Genomic DNA, 18,654 nt, shown 5'->3' on the forward strand with positions numbered 1-18,654 from the left:
TCCTGGGTGAGGGAAGGGAGCATGAGGGCCTAAGCCTTGAGTGGTCTCCTTCAGGACCTCTCGCTTCACACACAGTAGCCCAGGCAGGACCTCACCCCCCTCACATTTCAAAGGGAGGTTTCCCCAAACTCCACCCCGACTCCAGCAGAAAGCAGGCACTGTGGCTCAGCTAGGGGCTTGCTGTCTTCTGTTTCTTGGTTCCTCTCCAGGTTTCCGTCTCTGTCCTCAGATGGCCACTGCTCTCCCTGTGTGAGCCCATGCAGCTCTCCCTGATTTACTTACAGCTCCCAGAGGAACATCTGGTCCCAGCCGAGCTCCAGAGCATTCTCTCGGAGAGGGCCTGAGATGGCAGTCTGGTGCGAGGTGGCTTTGGGAGGACCTGAGAACCACAGCAGAAAGTTGGATAAATCCCAACACCCCTATTGAAAGATGAGGAGTAGAGACCAGAGAAACCTCAGGCCCAGAGGCCGGCTAGTCTGGCCTACACAACAGAAAACCAGAGGCCCTGCCTCGCACAAGGTAAAATGCAAAACCAACATTCAAGGCTGTCCTCTGACCTCCACATAAGCACCATGATCTGTGCTCAGGCAGATGCAGACACACACAGACACCCATGCACACACACACACACACACACACACACAATTTCCCTCAGTGTTTAAGAGCACCCGACTGCTTTTCCAGAGGACCCAGGCTCAATTCCCAGCACCCACATGGCAGCTCACAACAGTCTGTAACTCCAGTTCCAGGGGATCTGACACCCTCACACAGACACACATGAAGTCAAAACACCAAAGAACACAAAATAAAAGTAAATCATATGCTAAAACAAGCAAACAAAAACCATAGCCACATGCCTTCCAATACTATTATTTCTTCTTCTCTGTTTTTCTTTCCCTCTCTCTCTCTCTAAAAGAGACTCTCACTGTATAACCCTGACTGACCTTGAACTCACTATGTGAAGGCACTGCCATGCCTGGCTAGCATGCTATTTCTCCTAAGCTTACCAAAAACTACCTGTGGGACTTCCAAGATGTCTGAAGCCTGCATCTACCACATGAACGAGAAGCTCTGACTGCCTGGTGGACAAACAACAGCACCAAACACACAACATCTGGTGGAAAAGGATCCCTTGCTCCACTTTAGTCCCCGTCCCCAGCTCCCTTGAGGACCTGTAACTTCCTACGTCCTTGCGTTTCTTGAGTCTTGCCAGGGTATGTCTATGGGAACCAAGGCCTAAGGCACCATGTGACCCTAAACCGTCCCAACAACCTCCTGCTGCCCCTGATGTGAAGTGACAAGCCACTTTCACCTCCTTCCTCTTGGAGAAGGGAGCTGAGGTCCAGGCTGTTCTTTTCTTCACCACTTCAACCCCAAGGGCTCCAGTGTAACTTCAAATCTAACCCTAACTATCATGATGGACAGTCCACAAAACCTGGGGCTTTCCAGAGGTGGAACAGGCCAGAGGGACAGATGAGACAGGGAGAGATGAATGAGTACTTCCGAGAGATGAGGGCTTTGGGTTGAAACTCAAATATCAAAAACATGCATGATTAAGGCAAAGAAAGAAAAGCCAGTGAGAAACAGATCGCGGTTCAAATTTCAGCTCTATCTCAAGCTGTGAGATCCTGGACCCCTGGGAGCCTCAGTTTTCTCTTCTACTTCTCACAGTGGGGAGCATACCATAATGATGTTGTAGAATTAAATAAAATAATGCACACAAAGATATCGAAATCTCTGGCATGTATTAGGCATTAGTAAATGCTGGCTGTTACGATCAGAGTCACCATCGCTGTTGATGGTGACTGTGCAGAAGCGTGATGTGCAAGGCCTGGACACCAGACTGTCATGTCTCTAGAAACGTCTAGTCACAGATCTAGGTGAGTTCTGCACTAGAAGTCAGGCAGTCTTGTGAGAGCCCAGCCGGCCTTTCCAGTCTGCTGCCGTTTTGTTGCCTCAGACATAGAACAAAGGCTTTGATTTCATTTCTGCTTCCCACTTTATGCTGGGAACAAACAGCATTTTAGGAAATTAGGAGTCTCAGAGACAGGGCGGAGTCCTCCTCACTGTCAGATAAAAGGGCCCCTGTTCTGATTTCCGTCAGTGACAAGAAGTGACCGCTTAGGCTGTCACTGAGTGCAAGGACCTGGCCAGAAGACACAATGACTGGACAAGTGCCAAGGTACTGGGGGGAAACTCGGTCTCCACAGAAGAGGCATAGCTGCCCCAGTGAGTTTCACCATCTCCCTGAGCATTGCTTTGTCTTCTTCCCTCCTCCTTCTAGACCTCATTTTTGAGGAGGGTGGAACCAAGCTGAGACACTAGGGTCCCCAGGCAACAGCATAGACCCTGAGCTGGCTTGTGGGGTTGGGCGTCTCTCTACAGCACTAGTTCCAGAGCCCCTAAACAAGATGGGGGGTAGGAAAACAGGGGAGCAAGTCTAAGACCCTGAGCGGGGGAGCAGTCCACAGCTGTCAGCTTTGCCTCCCTGTTTTTCACCTGGTTGGCTGTTGCTATTTTTTTTGTATGTTTCGTTGTGTGTACATGATGTGTGTGTACATGCCTATGTGTGTGCAGGTTCATCTATATGTGAAGGTCAGAGGTCAAACTTTGCCATGCCTCGTCTTCCACCTGAGACAGGTCTCTTTGCTGCTCGATGCCGAGTAAGCCAGACTTGCTGACCTGTGAGCCTCTAAGGACTCCCCAGTCCTGGTCTCCCATGCCCTTATCAGAGCACGGGGATTACAGAAATGTGTCTCCAAGCCTGCTTTTTACATGGGGTCCTGGGTATTTGAGCTCTGCAAGCACTTACTCATTCAGCCAAGTTTCCAGTACAGCCTACTCTTTTCCTCCTCACGCTCTCTCCCCTCCTCTTCTTCTCTCCTTCTCTGCTCCCTCCATATACAAGAAAGCTGTTTCCTCTCTCTTCTTACCGTGTCTGTGCTTCATGCATTTGCTGCAGGCCCCTGTCTTCCCTGATGGAGGCCTACAGGGATAGGGTGTCTCAGGAATCTCAGAAGCACATGGGGGCAGAGGCCTGGCCAGGGAGAGGAACATAAAGAAGGCAGAGACAAGAGGAATACAGCATTGATGGGGTTCTGTGACTCATGGCCTCCAGGGGGGATCTGGGAGAGTGATGGTTGCTGGAACTCCCCTGAGACCTCTTCTTGTCTTTGTGCCTTCTCTGTGCCTCTCCATTGCAGGGTAGAGCTGGGGAGGCAAGGTCACCTTTCGTGACATTCAGATTTACTGTAGTTTTCCTGGATGAAGCCTTCCCTTATCCTCACCGCCACCTCCTCTGGGGGGGATACTAGTGTGCACGTGGGCATTCACATCTCACATGTGTGCACACTTCTATAATGTGTGCACAGCTCATGCGTATGCCAGCACACACACACACACACACACACACACACACACAAAGTCACACGCACGCCCACCTGCCATCTGCTGCTGACAGTTGAGGACTCATATAAACAAGGCTTCTGAACAATTTGAGGGGACCGCGCTGGAGGTGAGGGGCAATCTGGGGAAGGACCCCATGTGTTCCTATCCAGTGGCGTCTTGGTGACATGTGTCTTGAGCCCAAGGGAGCCAACATTAGGGAGAGCATGTAAGTCCTTGAGACTATGACTTTCAGTTTCCTAATGAAAGGGAAGCTGGGGTGTCATGGTTAAGACTCAGAAATATGGGGAGAAAGATGGTCTGAGCAGGGCCACAGGCTCTAGAAACTTGTTCTAAATAGATGCTTTCCTTTCCCTCTGTGAAAGTTTGTTTGTTTGTTTCCTCCTTTCTTAACTAAGTGCCAGGAATCCAGCTTAAATTAGAACAAAGGAAAGCAGGGTTCCCAAACATGTGTGTGAATATTAATGTTATGTAAATCACATGCAAATTCGTCAAGCACAAAAATAAATAGCTGATTGAGTCTTTAAAATGAACAATTAGCATGAGATGAAGCCATTGGAGGAGCCAAGCCTGGTACAGGGTGACTTCTGGAGGCTGGGCCTGGAAGGGAGGCAGCTTCCTCTGGAAACCCCGCCCACCACGGCTGGAGGGCATGCTTCTGGCTATAAGCAACTTGCTGCTGATCACGTCAAAGGTCCCGCCAGCATTTCCAGGGAGGTGACTGTGCTCAGGCTTCACAGGATTCCCCATTTACGTAGGTCTTTCCCGAAGCCTGCACTTAATTTTGTGGGGTTTTATTATTATTATTACTGTTACTAAAATGATCTTATATGGGTGTTTGCCTGCGCATGTGTCTGCACACCATGTACAGAGGCCATAAGAAGCTGTAGGATCCCTGGAACTGGATTATAGGTGGTTGTGAGCCACCGTGTGAGTCCTGGAAACCAAACCTGGGTCCTCTGGGTTAGGCCCTAACCCCTAAAATGACAATCTGGGCTAAGCTCACACTAGACTCCGACCAGGTAAACAGAAGGATTGCTGGTTCCTCAAAAATCTGTGAGGTGGGTTTCTGTCTGTCAGGAAGAGCCATTACTTCCCCCATCAGCCCCTTCCACGGGAAAACGGGACATCCAGTCCACAGTTAGCTCATACCTATGACACATATCAAAACACGCCCTGCTCTCTCTCTCTCTCTCTCTCTCTCTCTCTCTCTCTCTCTCTCTCTCTCTCTCTCTCTCACACACACACACACACACACACGAGCACACACTCACCCCTCTCTAGCACAGAAACCTACCCTCTAACTTTCAGATTGTTCCAGTCTCCAGGCTCTCTGCCTATTCAGTTTGTTTCTTTAAAACTGACAAGGCTTGGACTGGTGAGATGGCTCAGCGGTTAAGAGCACTGCTGTTCTTCCTGAGGTCCCAAGTTCAATTCCCAGCACCCGCACGGGGGCTCACAACCATCTGTAACTATAGTCCCATGAGATCCAGTGCCATCTGCTAGGATGCAGATGTACATACAGACAAAACACCCAGATACCAGCCTGGCGCTGTGGCACATGCCTTCCCCTCTTCCCCTTGCCCAGACAGGGTTTCTCTGTAGTTTTTGGAGCCTCTCCTGGAACTGGATCAGGTAGACCAGCTTGGTCTTGAACTCACAGAAATCCGCCTGCCCTCTGCCTCCCAAGCACTGGGATTTTTTTTTTTTTTTTTTTTTTTTTTGTCTTGCCCTGGCTGACCTTTGACTTACACAGGAATCCTCTTGTCTCTGTTGACGTCATGGGTGTGCACCATCAGGCCCCGCTGTGCTCCTCCCTTGAAATCTATCCGAGGTGGGTGTGTCCCCATGGCCTTTGCTCTGGAAGAGAAGAGAACCCCAAGGCCTCCAGGACTCAGATTGATCTGGAGTAGGAGGAAGACGGTAACTATCGCCTCTTGCCCAGACTCTGAGAATCAGAAAAACAAACTTCAGATGAGTAACAGGAGGAGGCAGTCCGACAGCTCAGCCTGCTAACCACGCCTGATGAGCTGAGTTCAATCCCCAGGACCACACAGTGGAAGGAGAGAACTGACTCCCAAATGAACCCACCCACACACCTGCACACAGGCTCCATTGATCAAACATGTAATAGAAATATTCTAGAAGAAATGATAGGGCTGAAGAGTAGATCCCTCACTGCAAAGCCTCGGGCCAAGGCTGGAGTGAAGACCCATTCAGCACAGCGCTAGAAAAGTCAAACAGAGCAGAGCTTTGAAAGTGAGGCAAACGGCTCTGGAGATTTGCTCCAGACGGGGAAACTGAGGCTCAGGGAGGTCAAATCAGTGATAAGCGCTGCAACACAAAACTGCCGTAACATCACAATGTCTGTTTTCACGCAAGGAGCAATCTAGGAGGTGCTATTATTGCTCTCATTTTAGAAGTGGGGAAACCAGAGGGTAAGTCACTGTCCCAGCCAAGCTCCAGAACAGCAGAGCAGTGTCTGACTCGACAGCCCAGGTGCAGACTGTCAATCTATATGTTGCGCAAATAACTTGTGTGGTCATGGGCCAGAATTCGAATCCAGGTCAGTCTGCTATCTGACCTCTACATCCTGCCATATCCCTGAACCAGGAAGTGCGGTGGGGGTGGGAGGAGGCACAGACACAGGGAGATTAGGAAAATCTCTGTGCCTGGTTCTAAGAATCAGGGTCTGTCTGGCCACGGAAAGGGCCTTTCGAGGGAAAAAGCTGTACCTCCCCAGGCTGCTAGTTGAGGATAGGAAGTAAACTAGCAATCAGTGTCCTGCCTTAAAGAGCTTGTGGAGATCCACGAGAGGAAATGGGGTTTCCTTTGCCTCCTCAACCCAGGAACCACTTTCGTACCAAGGGAGAAGGCCCATGTCTATAATCTGAGCTTCTGGGAAGCGGGGACAGAGGATCAGAAGATCAAAGTCATCCTCAGCTACATAGTGTACTAGCCTGGACTACACTCCATTCTGGGAGTTTTCAGGCAATTTAAATTAAAATTAGAGTCAGATAGCCAGGGTACGGTGGCGGTAGACCTTTCATGGCAGCAGAGGCAGGTAGATCTCTGTTATGCCTGGTCTACATGGGAAGAGGGGTGTCCAGGCCAGCTAAGGCTACATGGCTGAGAGACCTTATCCCAAAAAAAGAAAACGGAGTCAGAAGTGTGTTTAGAGATATTACCATTGCAATAATGGAAAGACTTAGGATTAGGGGAGAGAGTGAGCTAGAGAGAGGGGATCTAGTTAGATGACCAAAATTCAGGTAAAAATTCACAAGATGGGAAAAAGGGTATTGGATCAATTGCCTTGAAGACAGGAAGCCCTGGGTTTGATCCCCAGGACCCCAGCTCTGCAATGAAGTAAACGGGTGTGGTCCCTATGAACAAAGACAATGGCTGCCAAGCAAAGAGAGTCTGCGAGAGCAAGGAATGGAGGACAGGGTGTCTCCAACAAATGATGCTTGGTCATTCAGAGCCCAGTGGAAGAAGGGAAGTCAAGGGTGAGAAATGCTGGGATTGTGGGCTGGGGACAAACAGCGAGGCTTGTGGGGCTGCGGCTCCTGCCAGAATTAGTAACATCCCCACTTCCTCGTCTCCAGTCAGGGAAGCTAGTTTCTAATAGGCTGTGTGTGTGTGTATGTGTGTGTGTGTGTGTGTGTGTGTGTGTATGTGTGTCCAGAAATGTCAGCCCTGGGCTCTGGGGCCACATCACAGGAGTGAGCTATTGTGAGCATCGAGGAACTGTGATTTAGAGTCTCATTCCCACTGCCCTTCAATGTGCAGCAAGGACAGTTCAATGTGATCTGTAATTACCGCCGCCCCACAAGGCTGCACTGTACACAGAGCCCCCGCCTCCTTCCCCCTCCCACCCGCCCGCCCGCCAGCTTTCTGACTGTAAATCAGTTTTCAATCCTGAGTGCTACCTGTGATGCTCAAGCTCCGCAGCTCATATTCCTGTGTCCCCAGAGGGTGGCTCAGGCCCTGAGTAGCCCTCCCCTAATTCTAATTCTGTCCTCATCCCCTGATGCAGGATGGGACAGGCACGGGGAACCTGGACTTGGGTCTCCATGGCTCGGTCAGCCTCGGTCTATCCAACATGTAGCTCTGTGGCTGTTCTCCAGATCAGTAGGGCAGAAAGGCATTGAAAATGACCCCTCCCCAAAATGGCAGCCTCTTCCCAGCCTGAAGGGTGACAGCTTCCTGGAGAATCTGGGTTCATATAGAAATGACGAGGTAGCAGCCATGGACCCCCTCGGATCTGAGACGGAAAAGCACGCAGTGGACCTTGGAGGTGACAAAAGGACAAGCTGAGGCAGAGATCCTTTTTGTCTTGCTTTTCATTAGGTTTATTTTATTTTATTATGTGTCTGAGTGTTTTTCCTGTATGTGTGTGTGTATTGGCACTACATGGGTTTCTGGCGCCCTCGGAGACCAGAAAAAGCACCAGATCCCCTAGAACTGAAGTGACAGGTGATTGTGAGGCACATGTGGGTCCTCTGCAGCTGCAACCAGTGCTCTTAGCCACCAAACCGTCTCTTCAGCCCCCTATGTAGCCCAGGCTGTCCTCGAACTCCATACTTTCTGACTAGGAATACAGTCATTCATCACTGCCCGATATGTTTAGTGCTGGGAATCGAACCTTGAGCTTTGCAGATCTAGACAAGCACTCTGCCCACTGAACTACACTCCCCACCGTAAGACAAGCATTCTATATAGACTGGCTCTGCCTGCTGAGGGCTTGGATTAAAGGCGTGCACCATCACACCCAGCCAAACAGGGATTCTTTTATTTTGTTTCTATATTTACTTTTTGTGTGTGTTAGATCTGTATGTGTGGCTGGTATCTGAGGAGGCCAGAAGAGGGTGTTGGGACCGCACTTACAGACACTTATAAGCCATCATGTGGGTGCTTGGAATCAAACCAGGGTCCTCTGAAAAAGCAGCTAGTGCTGTTAGTGACCTATCTCTTCAGCCTCAAGACAAGGATTTGACGCATACCTAACAGGTATTTTAAGGACATCATTTTTTAGTAGTTGGCTGGCTGTTTCCTTCTCCTCTTCCTGTCTCCTGTTCACTGGCATGACTATAGCAGCCTCCTCGGTGACCTCCCTGGACCCACCTGGACCCTCTGAAGACTCCAGCTGAATGGGAGTCAGGACAAGCCTTTCTTTCTGTTAAACCTTGTAAACTTCCTTCATCAGATCACTTAGCCATATTCACCCCCTCCACCCTGTCACCTTACTAGCCATACTGCTGTCTGTCTCTCTGCAATCCCTGGCATGGGGGCTTTTGTAATGATCTTACCTGGCTCCTGTCTGTGCTTTGAGGCCTAAGTGCGCATCGCTATACTTCCCTGATTACTCCATCTGAAGCCCTGATCTTCTTCTTGTTTTTTGACTTAGTATACTATCTGTTCTCTTTTTAGCTCTTGTCATAATTCTGAATTATTATCTGGCTTTCTCCAGGTTCTCATCTTTAGGTTTGGCAGCAGAGATGAGTGTATTATCTTATTCAATGTTGTGGGGAGTTTTGTTTGTTTGGTTGGATTTTCGTGTCTTGTTTTGTTTTTCTTCTGTTTTGTTTTTGGTTCTTTTGAGACAAGGTTTCTCTGTCTAAAAGCTCTGACTGTCCTGGAACTCGCTCTGTAGATCAGGTTGGCTTCAAACTCACAGAGATCTGCCTGTCTCTGCCTCTCAAGTGCTGGGATTAAAGGCGTGCGCCACGACCACTGCTGGTTCAAATATTGTATTCTTAGTACTTAGCCTCACACACACTGGGTGTAAATAAATAGGAAGAATCAACTAAATGCATGTAGCGGACCTGCCAAGAGTCTTACAAGCCGAAACCACTCCCTCCAGGCTTGTCCCCCCCCCCCCCCCCCCCGAAACTGTCTCCACAGCTCAGAACCCTTTCTTGTTCTTTGGGAACACTTCACCTATGTCCTGTCCTGGCTGTGCCTGGAGCTGCCCTCTGGAGTATGACAGTCACTGGCTAGCATTGCCAGAAAGCCAAGGCCAACCCGAGTGGCTAGGTTGTGCGGACCAGGCACTCCAGGTGGGTACTGAGGTGGAAACTCCTCTGTGCGTTAGGAAATCCATGAAGACAGGCATGTGAACTGAAAGCACCTTTTGTATAAGCAGAGCGAATTGAGGGAGCTGCTCTAATCCCTAAATGGCTTTGCTGACAGCAAGAAGCTTCCTGGGGGGTGGGGGGAGGGGTGGGAAGTGAGGACACATTTGTCAGGAACCAACTCCGCGGTGCCCTTCTCCCCACTTTCTTATTCACAACACGCGTCTTCTGGTTAATGGAACTCAGATCTCTAACCTTGTCCTCCACGTTCCGCTTTTGTTCTGCCCCCATCCTCAGAGCCTGGGCAGCCTGGTCCCTGCCTGTGTTAGAGGTGGAGGCTGCTGGAGCTGTGGTCTTGGGCCCTGTGGGAACTGTGGCATCTGTGTGCCATAGCACAGCAATTTGGGTGACATAAAACCCCCGTGTGACCCTGTGAAAGGTGTGGGTCTGCATGCTAGTGGTTTTGTCTATGTAGACACACTCTGGGAACCAGTCCCTTCATGCTGTGTGGGTGCCTGTGGCCACCCTATGCCTCTGTTCATTTGAACTCCTCTCAAATGGTGGGGACCAGCCTTAGCTTTTTCAAGGATAGATAACTTTTCAGAATGATAATGAACTGATGACAGTGTGAGACACCTGGATCCTGAAGACAAGCCAGAAAGGAGGACTTAGGGACACAGTGGGGGCTGGTGGGCCGTGGGGTCTCAAGAGCCATGTTTCCCAGCCATCTCACCAGCTTTGTTCAGCTTTTAGGGGGCTAGGGAGTGGAGACAAAGGAGGCCCAGGAGATGTGGAAACACATCCATCTCCCTGCTTCTTCCTGATATATTCATTCCCAGCTTTGCACTCTCCCTTGATCTCTTGGAGCTGAACCAAAGCCAGTTCCTGCTTAGAGATGAAGGGCGGGCATTCCTAAGAACTGGCTAATAGAATTCTCAGGAGGCAGGTGGAGGCCTTGGGGCACCAGAAACTGGAAAGCTGCCCCTTGGACATGGAACCTGTCGAGATTAATTGGTCTCATTATTGTTTTTTCCTTTTTTCCTTTCTGCCTCTCTTCCTTTCATCCTTTCTTAGTGCCGGGGATAAGGGCTGCTTCTTTCTTATGTTTTTGTTGTGTGTGTGTTTATGCAAATGTGTCTTTTCGGATCGGTATACTCGCGCATGCATTATGTGTGGAGGCCAGAGAGGGATGTTAGGAGTCTTTCTCTATTGTTTCTCACCTTTTTTGTTTTGTTTGAGAAAAGATATCACTATATAGCTCTGGCTGGTCTAGAACTAACTGTGCTAGGACTAAAAGCATGCTCCACCATATCTTACTTACTGTCTATGTATGTCTATGTATGTATGTATGTATGTATGTATGTATCTATCTATCTATCTATCTATCTACCTATCATCTGTTTTTGAGACAAGGTTTCTCACTGAGCCTGGAGCTGCCTGTTTTGGCTACATTAGCTGGCCAGCTAACCCCAGGGATCCATCTGTACCCTCTTTCCTAGTACTGGGGCTACAGACATGGACTCCTGTGCCCAGCTTTTATGTGGGTGCTGGGATCTGGACTCAGGTCTTCGCGGTCACACAGCACTCACTTTACCACTGAGCAGCTCCCCAGTCCTGGCATCTCTATTTGCTAAACAATCATTCTACTGAGGAGCTGCCGTCCCCAAGCTGGACCTATGTGCTCTTTCCTAATGGATTGGGCCGTCATCACCAGGGAAAGGACAGTAGAGTTCAGAAGTGTAGGCCACGTCCACACTGAAAGTTCTCAGGAGGGCAGACAACAGGAACTCTTGTCACTGGTCTGAGATGATTAGTGATAACCTTCTCCCCAGGGTTTCAAGGTCCTTTGTGCAGAGGACAAGCTTCTAATCCCCACTGCAGAGACAGCACCAGTCCCCAGGCTAGAGAGTTCTTGCCCTTAACAAAGGCTGCTAGCCAGTACCTGTTTAATAATGTGAATGTCATCATACCCCTGGTGAAGAACCTCTAAGATGATGCTACAGAGAGGACCATCTTCTGGAGCTCTAGGAGTCAGAATGTACTAGGGTGGGGATGCTAATCATCGTTGTCAAGGTGACTGGATTTGGAATCACCTAGGAGACGCACCTCCAGGCATGTCTATGCCTGCATTTCCAAAGAGGTTTAGCTGAGGGAAGTCCCAAGCTGAATGCTGGTGTCACATCTTCACCTGGACTGAATAAAAGGAGGAAGTGAGTTGAGTACCAGCCTTCCTCTTCCTCTGCTTCCTGACTGTGGATGCCATGTGACCAACAATTCATGTGACAGCCATCATGCCTTCCCTCTCATGATGGATCATGGCTCTTTAAATTGTGAACCAAAACAAATCCTTTTTTTTTTTCTTGTTGCTTTTGTCACACAGCAATTAGAAAAGTAACTAATACAGGTAGGAAGCTGGCATGATGTCCGGGTCAAGGCCCAAGAAGGGCAGGGACCTTGATCCCTGATGTGACTGGCACTCTGTCCCTACAAGGCTTCTCCTTTCCCTACCTGACCTCCCAGAAACGTCTTTCCTCTGGGCCCTGGAGAGAGGGAAGTTGGCCTCTGTCCCGGGCAGGCCTAGTGACCTTTCACTCAAGTCGGCAAATACATTCTTTGCTAGTCTTGGAAATGAAACTGTGTTCCACATTTGTATGGGACTTTTACAGCACCTGCTCCTTTATAGACATCAGCTAATTAAAAGGAGCGGGGTAGAGAGATAAGGGATTGATAGGTTCACGGGGCAGGGTTGGGGGTCCCAGGCTGCGGACCTGGGTCACTCTCACTCCTCCCTTCTTTCCTGAAGACTGGATTTTCTCAAAGAGTAAGAAATCAGGGGGAGGACAGAGCTTATAATCTGTTAAGGAGGCATTTTGGGTCATCTGTCCCCTAGCCAGCTCTAGTCAGCAACTGGGCTCAACCTGAAAATAAAGGTTTGTCCCTGTCAGGATTACAGCCAGTGTAGCTGTCAAAACCTTCCCAGAGGAGCAGGACATACAGCTTGGCCCAGGGAGCAGGAGCCAACCCTTCCTTGTCTCTGTAAATCGCAATCCTGGATGGCAGCTGATGGCATGAAGAAGGGTACGGAACCCTCTGCCCTGCCCCCTCTTCGTGCGTTAGTGGGAAGCCATCTCTAAGCCAGCAGATCGCCTTGTCTATCCCCACCTTCCTCAGTCCTTGCCGCTGCCAGCTTGAGGCATTCAATGGAACAGCACTCCAGCAGGCAGTTAGCCAGGTCTGCCCTGGAGAAGTGGGGAGGGGGCTGCACCATACTGGATCCCTCTAGGAAGCCTAAGAAAGCTGCCCTAGAAAGACAGCTATATAACCACCCCTCCTGCCCCCTGCTGCCTCCTCTCCCTATACTCCCATAGGCGCCCGCCTCACAGTAAGGCAGCTCTAGAGCGTTCAGAACGGGAATGGAAGAAGAAGGTGGTACACAAGCTCTCTCCTGACCATCACAGGGACTGGAAAGTAGAGACAGGCCCTCCTCACACAGCGAATACCACAGACCCGGCTGCCCTGCCCACCCTGGTCCCATCAGTGTGATGGGTGCTGATTGGAAATCCAGCAGTCTAGAGGCCCTGCCAAGTCTAGCAGAGGAGGGCCTGACCTCCCCTCACTGTAATTATCTATCTTATAAAATACAGGCATTGAACTTCATAAAACCAATTAAGACTGCAGGGCCAGGGCGGGGAGCAAGCAAGAGTCCCTCAGCTCTGGGCGACTATGGGAGTTAACTCCAAGGACAGAGCATTTACCTTACAGTTCTTTTCCTCATGGGTTCGACTATGAAGAGTCCCCACCTCCAGCCCCCAACAAAACTACAGCAGATGCAACAGAAGGCACCAAGGCCAAACCCAGAGAAGGACTGGCTGCCTGACAGCGGCCAGACCAGCAGCCTAACAGAGCCTGGTACCCCTCCATAGCTTCCTCTCTCCCACCGCCTGCCCGCCCCCCACATCCCTCTCTGATTCTACAAAACCTCAAGAGCCTCCCATCAAGTTACCAAGGCAACCGCAGCCCTGCAAGATTCACAGTGATTCTGGGAGAGAGCAAAGACTGACAGGAGCCCCAGACAGGATATCAGGGTTGGGGTGTGTCTGGGGGTAAACAAGGAGACAGGCTTCAGGCTGAGTGAGCAGCTCCTCTCTCCCTTCTCAGCTGGTGTTAGGCCCTGTGCTCAGGCTGTGGGCTTGTTCCACAGCCCAGTGCTGTGAGGAGCGGGGTGGGGGGGTGGGGGAGGTGGGGGTGGATTGGCGGGGAGACAGCAGTGAAGCTTCACACCCTGGTTCTTTGGGAGGAACAGGGGAGGGTGCTCCAGCCCAGCAGGAACGGATCATGGTTACTTCTGCTTTCAAAGTCCAGAGGGCCTCTCGTCACGGCTTGCTGTCCTTCAGTCCCCTGTGGGAGGCAGTACTGCTAAGGGATCACAGCTTGTCTGTGTGGATGTCCTTTGGTTCTTGGCTCAGTTATTTTCTCGGACTCTGTTTTCTTAGATGGAAATAGGGATAATATGTGTCCCCGGACTTAATAATTCTGTAAATGTGTTTGCATAAGGCCCAACACTGGGTAGGTTTTTCTTTAAGCTGCAAACATTTAATCATTATTTCTATTTTTTAAATTACATTAGGGTGTGTGTGTGTGTGTGTGTGTGTGCGCGCGCGCACATGCCTGCCTGCACAAGTCACAGCTAACACATGAAATCAGAAAACAACATGCAGGAGTTATTTTGTGTCTTTCTTTTTTCTTTTTGGTTTTTTGAGACAAGGTTTCTCTGTGTAACAGCACTAACTGTGCTGGAATGTGCTCTGTAGACCAGGCTGACCTCAAACTCACGGAGATCTGTCTGCCAGTGCCTCCTGAGTGCTGGAAATAAAGGCCTGCATTAACACTGCCCACCTTGTCTTTCTGTTAAGTAGGTCTCAGGGATTGAACTCAGGTGATCAGGTGTAGTGACTTTAACCCCAAGATACAAATGGCTTCCCATTTTGATTGCTATTAGCACTATAACTCTGCTTATTTATCTGTAAAATCCGAACCAGGGTTAGGACTGATGGAAAATTGGGTCTCTGATCTCACCTCAGCCTCAATGAAGAGGAGCCCAGCTCTGCTTTCCCTTGGCTCCCCGCTACGTTTTGTGGCGCACACCCTGGCACTGGCAGGGGCAAGGACAACTGAGGACCCGAAGCTAACCTCAGTTTCGTGGGGAGATCCTTTCCCTCTTAGTTCCTTTGCTGCTGCCACCAAAGAGACCCCGTGACCAAGCAACTGAGAGGAGAATTGACTTGAGGGTCACAGCTTCAGAGCTTTAGGGTTCCTGCTTATCATGGGGACCACAGCAGCCAACAGGCAGGCATGGCACTGGGACAATGGCCAAGAGTTGATATAGGAGCACAAGGCAGGGAGAGCTCACAGGGAACCTCAGAGCCACCCCCAGTGACGCACCTCCTCCAAGGTCGCACCTCCTACTCTTTCCAAACAGTTCTACCAGCGGGGGACCAAATATTCAAATATATGAGCCTATGGGAGCCATTCTCATTCAAATCACTACATGGTCTCAAAAAGAAACAAAAACCTGCACACGTGGCTCAAATTTCTAATTCCAGTGGTCAGGAGGCAGGACCGGGGCCAGGAGTTCAAAATCATCTTCAATTACATAGTAATTCTGGACCAGCCTGGGCTAGATGAGACCCCATTTAAAAACAAACAAATAGCCAGGCAGTGGTGGCACACTCCTTTAATCCCAGCACTCGGGAGGCAGAGGCAGGCGGATCTCTGTGAGTTCGAGGCCAGCCTGGTCTACAAGAGCTAGTTCCAGGACAGGCTCCAAAGCTACAGAGAAACCCTGCCTCAAAAAAACCAAAAAAACAAAAGCAAAATAGCCCAACAGAACAACAACAAGGGGTGGGGGCTGGACAGAGAGGGATAGCAAGGAAAGATATCTTGAATGAGAGAGCCATTATGGAGATAGCGTGAAACCTGGCACCAGAGAAATTCCGGGGAAGCTACAACAATGACCAAAGCTTAAACCCTAAGCAATAGTGGAGAAGGTGCCTGAACTGATCTTCCCCTGTAATCATATCGATTTTATTTTTGTTTTTGCTTTTCAAGACAGGGTTTCTCTGTGTAGCCCTGACTGTCCTGGAACTAGCTCCACCTGCCTCTGCCTCCCAAATGCTGAGATTAAGGTATACACCACCACTGCGGGTTTGCACTTTTGACTTTTGAGATTGACAGATCTTGGGTTTTAGAATCAGTGTAGCCCTTCCTCATCCTCGGTCCTTCCTACAGCTCCGTGTGTCAAACCTACAATCAAAAAGAAGTGACAGGTGCCGGGCATGGAGGTGAGAGTCTTTAATCCAGAGCTTGGGAGCAGAGGCAGCTCCATCTCTGACTTGGACGCCAGTCTGGGACTGGACGGAATGGGGACTTTGTCCATTCCCTTGCAGTCTTCCCCTAGTCTGCATTCTCACCAATGGTACAAGTGAGTGTCCCAGGGTCTTCAGTGCTATAGGGTGGGATAAAGTGCAGCTGGAGGAATTCAGGTGAAATCTCATGAAAAATATCGTGCCTGAAAGAAAGGCCTGAGAGACAGAAGGAAAAGGCTGCAGGCCTACGGGCTTATGGGATTTTACAAATCTTCAACTTCTCCTCCAGAGAGAACTAGTCCCCACCCCCACCCCACCCCACCTACCCTGGAGCTAGCACCTCAGCAGGACTGGGTAATCAACACTGGGGCAAGAGAAAGTGGAGGTACCCCTACCCCTAACCCTAGGCAAGCCTGTGGCCCTGAGGGAGGCCCCTGAAAGGCCTCTGGTTTCCAGGAAAGACACACTCTAGGGAGAGTCTGACTTGGTTCGGATGGAAGGCTCCAGCTCAGAGGATGAATCCCCTGTAACAAACACAAACCTGGCCTTAAGCTCTGTGGGCAACAAAGCCCGTGGCCAGCCCAGAGGCTCTGTTCTTTCCACTACTGTTCCTGGCTCACCAGCCCCAGCCCCAGTTCTCTCCACAAAGAGAAGTTGGCGGTGGTAAAAGTCAAAAGTCTGTCTTTTCTTTTAGGCTGTGTAACCTGACACAGACATCTTACCCTTGCTAGGCCCATGAACCAACACCACACAGGCCCTTTTATTGGGAAGGAGAAATTCTGGAGTCAGGGGTTGTGTTTTTGGGCTTTGGTGTGTGTGTGTGTGTGTGTGTGTGTGTCTGTCTGTCTGTCTGGAGGTGGGGGTGGTGGTGAGAAAATCTGAAAAGACAACTGGAGAAAATACTATGTGTGGCACAAAGGGGTTGTTGGGAAGCCACTCCCTTTGGGACTTCCTTTCCTGGCAGCTGCTGCCCAGTTGTGTGGCCTCTGGGTCAGGAATGTGCCACACCCATAGAACTGCTTAGCAGCCTCAGCCTATCTGACTCCAGTAAATTCGAGCAAGGCTGTGTCAGATCTGAGAAAGTTCCCGTCCTCACTCCTCCTGATGAAGAGCCTAGGGGGAAGGGAATGAGCAATAGCAACACAGATTGATCTGGAAATATTCCTTAAGAAAATTGAGATATTCCACTTCCTGGAGAAGGCCTGCTGTTTGTTTTTGGCAAAGGGTCAAAAGTTACATGGCCCCAAACTAGGTGGGAGTCAGCCTGGGCCATGACATTCCCCACAGAGAGCTGCTTCACGAACTGTTCTCTCAGCTTCCTGAAGTCCATGGAGCCCCACACAAGTTGGAGCCAGTTTCCGCTCAAGTTTCTGTCTCTGTCTGCCAGAAGAAGACTGCTTCCAGAGGCTGAATAGTCTGCTCTGCTCACCTTCATCCTGACAAGCAAACTTTCCCAAGGCAAGGCTGAGGCGCCATAGAATCTGCTAGCGTGACTCTGGAGCGCCCCCTGCTGTTTAGCTTTTGGGACGGCAACTAGAGATAGGCTAGGAAGGAACTAGCTGCAGGGGTCCACATTCTGCCTCTGTGGGAGGCCAGGCCCTCCAGGAAGACCCTGACTCCGGAGCCGCTCCAAATAATATCAGAACCTCAATCAGAGCTGGACTTGCCTAGGAGGTATATGGACCTGACAGGAGGCTAACACCTAGGCTGTCTCTCCCAGGCCCTGCAGTGTGGCCTCTAGACATAGGCAAAGAGCTCTGAAGGGAGGTGTCACCAACCTCAGAAGAGAAAGTATGTTCCACGTAGCAAGACCAAACTCCTGTTCGGAGCCCAAGAGAAGCTGAGACACTTGGTCAGTCACCTCTGGGCGTTGAGGGGTCCAGGAAAGACATCCTAATGCTCCCAGCCATTCCCCAGGGACCAGAGGGGAATTGCTTATTTACCACTGGCAGGCAGGAGCTGTTTCCAGAAGGGCGTCCCGCTCCTAATGTCCAAGCACAGGAGAGACCCACAAACGGCTTTAGTTCTTTATGTTCTTTAGTTCTTTAGTCTTTAGTTCTTATGTTCCCAGGGTTTACAGGAGTCTACAGGGCTGCTTTCTCTCCAGGACATCCACCCCTCGCCTCCATTCCTACTTTGTTCTTCATTCTGATTCAAATTCATTTTGTACATTGTAAGTACCAGCAGCTGGGAGGGAGGTTCTTCTGCTCCATTTCCAAGATCGGGAAGGGAGGGGGAAAGAGGAGATAGATGGTGAGAAACTAGTTAGAGGAAGAGCAGGAACAGAGAGGTGCGCAGCAAGTGAATGTCCAAGACAGGCCGGCAGAGGCTGGAGAGCGCAGGAACAGGCTTCTGCACTTTACGGCTGCTGCGTGGGCTCACGCTAAACGCAGAGATACACACACACACACACACACACACACACAAACACACACCACTCAGTCTGTGGAGAAGGCCTGGCAAATGTGAAGGGGGAGGGGGCAGCTCCTCACTGGACTCACTTGACTCAGCATCACCCCCATATGCAAGGTAATCTTCTCCTCAGCTCCCCTCCCCTCTGCCCCCAGGCTTCTAGCACTAGGTCTTTGTATTTCCAGAACAGCTCAGTCCCCAGTAACAGGGCAAGCAGAGCCCATAGGATGCCGGCAATGGGGTGAAGGTAGAAGACCCTCCCCTCAACATTGCACCAACAAATGGCTCCCCCTTCCTACCACCTCCCCTTAAACAATGGGCATGGGGGACAAGACTATTTTAGGTGGTTGGGGGAAGGGAGGCCTTAAGCTTAGGCATTCCCATAGAAGCCAATACTC

This window comes from Chionomys nivalis, chromosome 14, assembly GCF_950005125.1.
Source record: "Chionomys nivalis chromosome 14, mChiNiv1.1, whole genome shotgun sequence".
NCBI lineage: Eukaryota > Metazoa > Chordata > Mammalia > Rodentia > Cricetidae > Chionomys > Chionomys nivalis.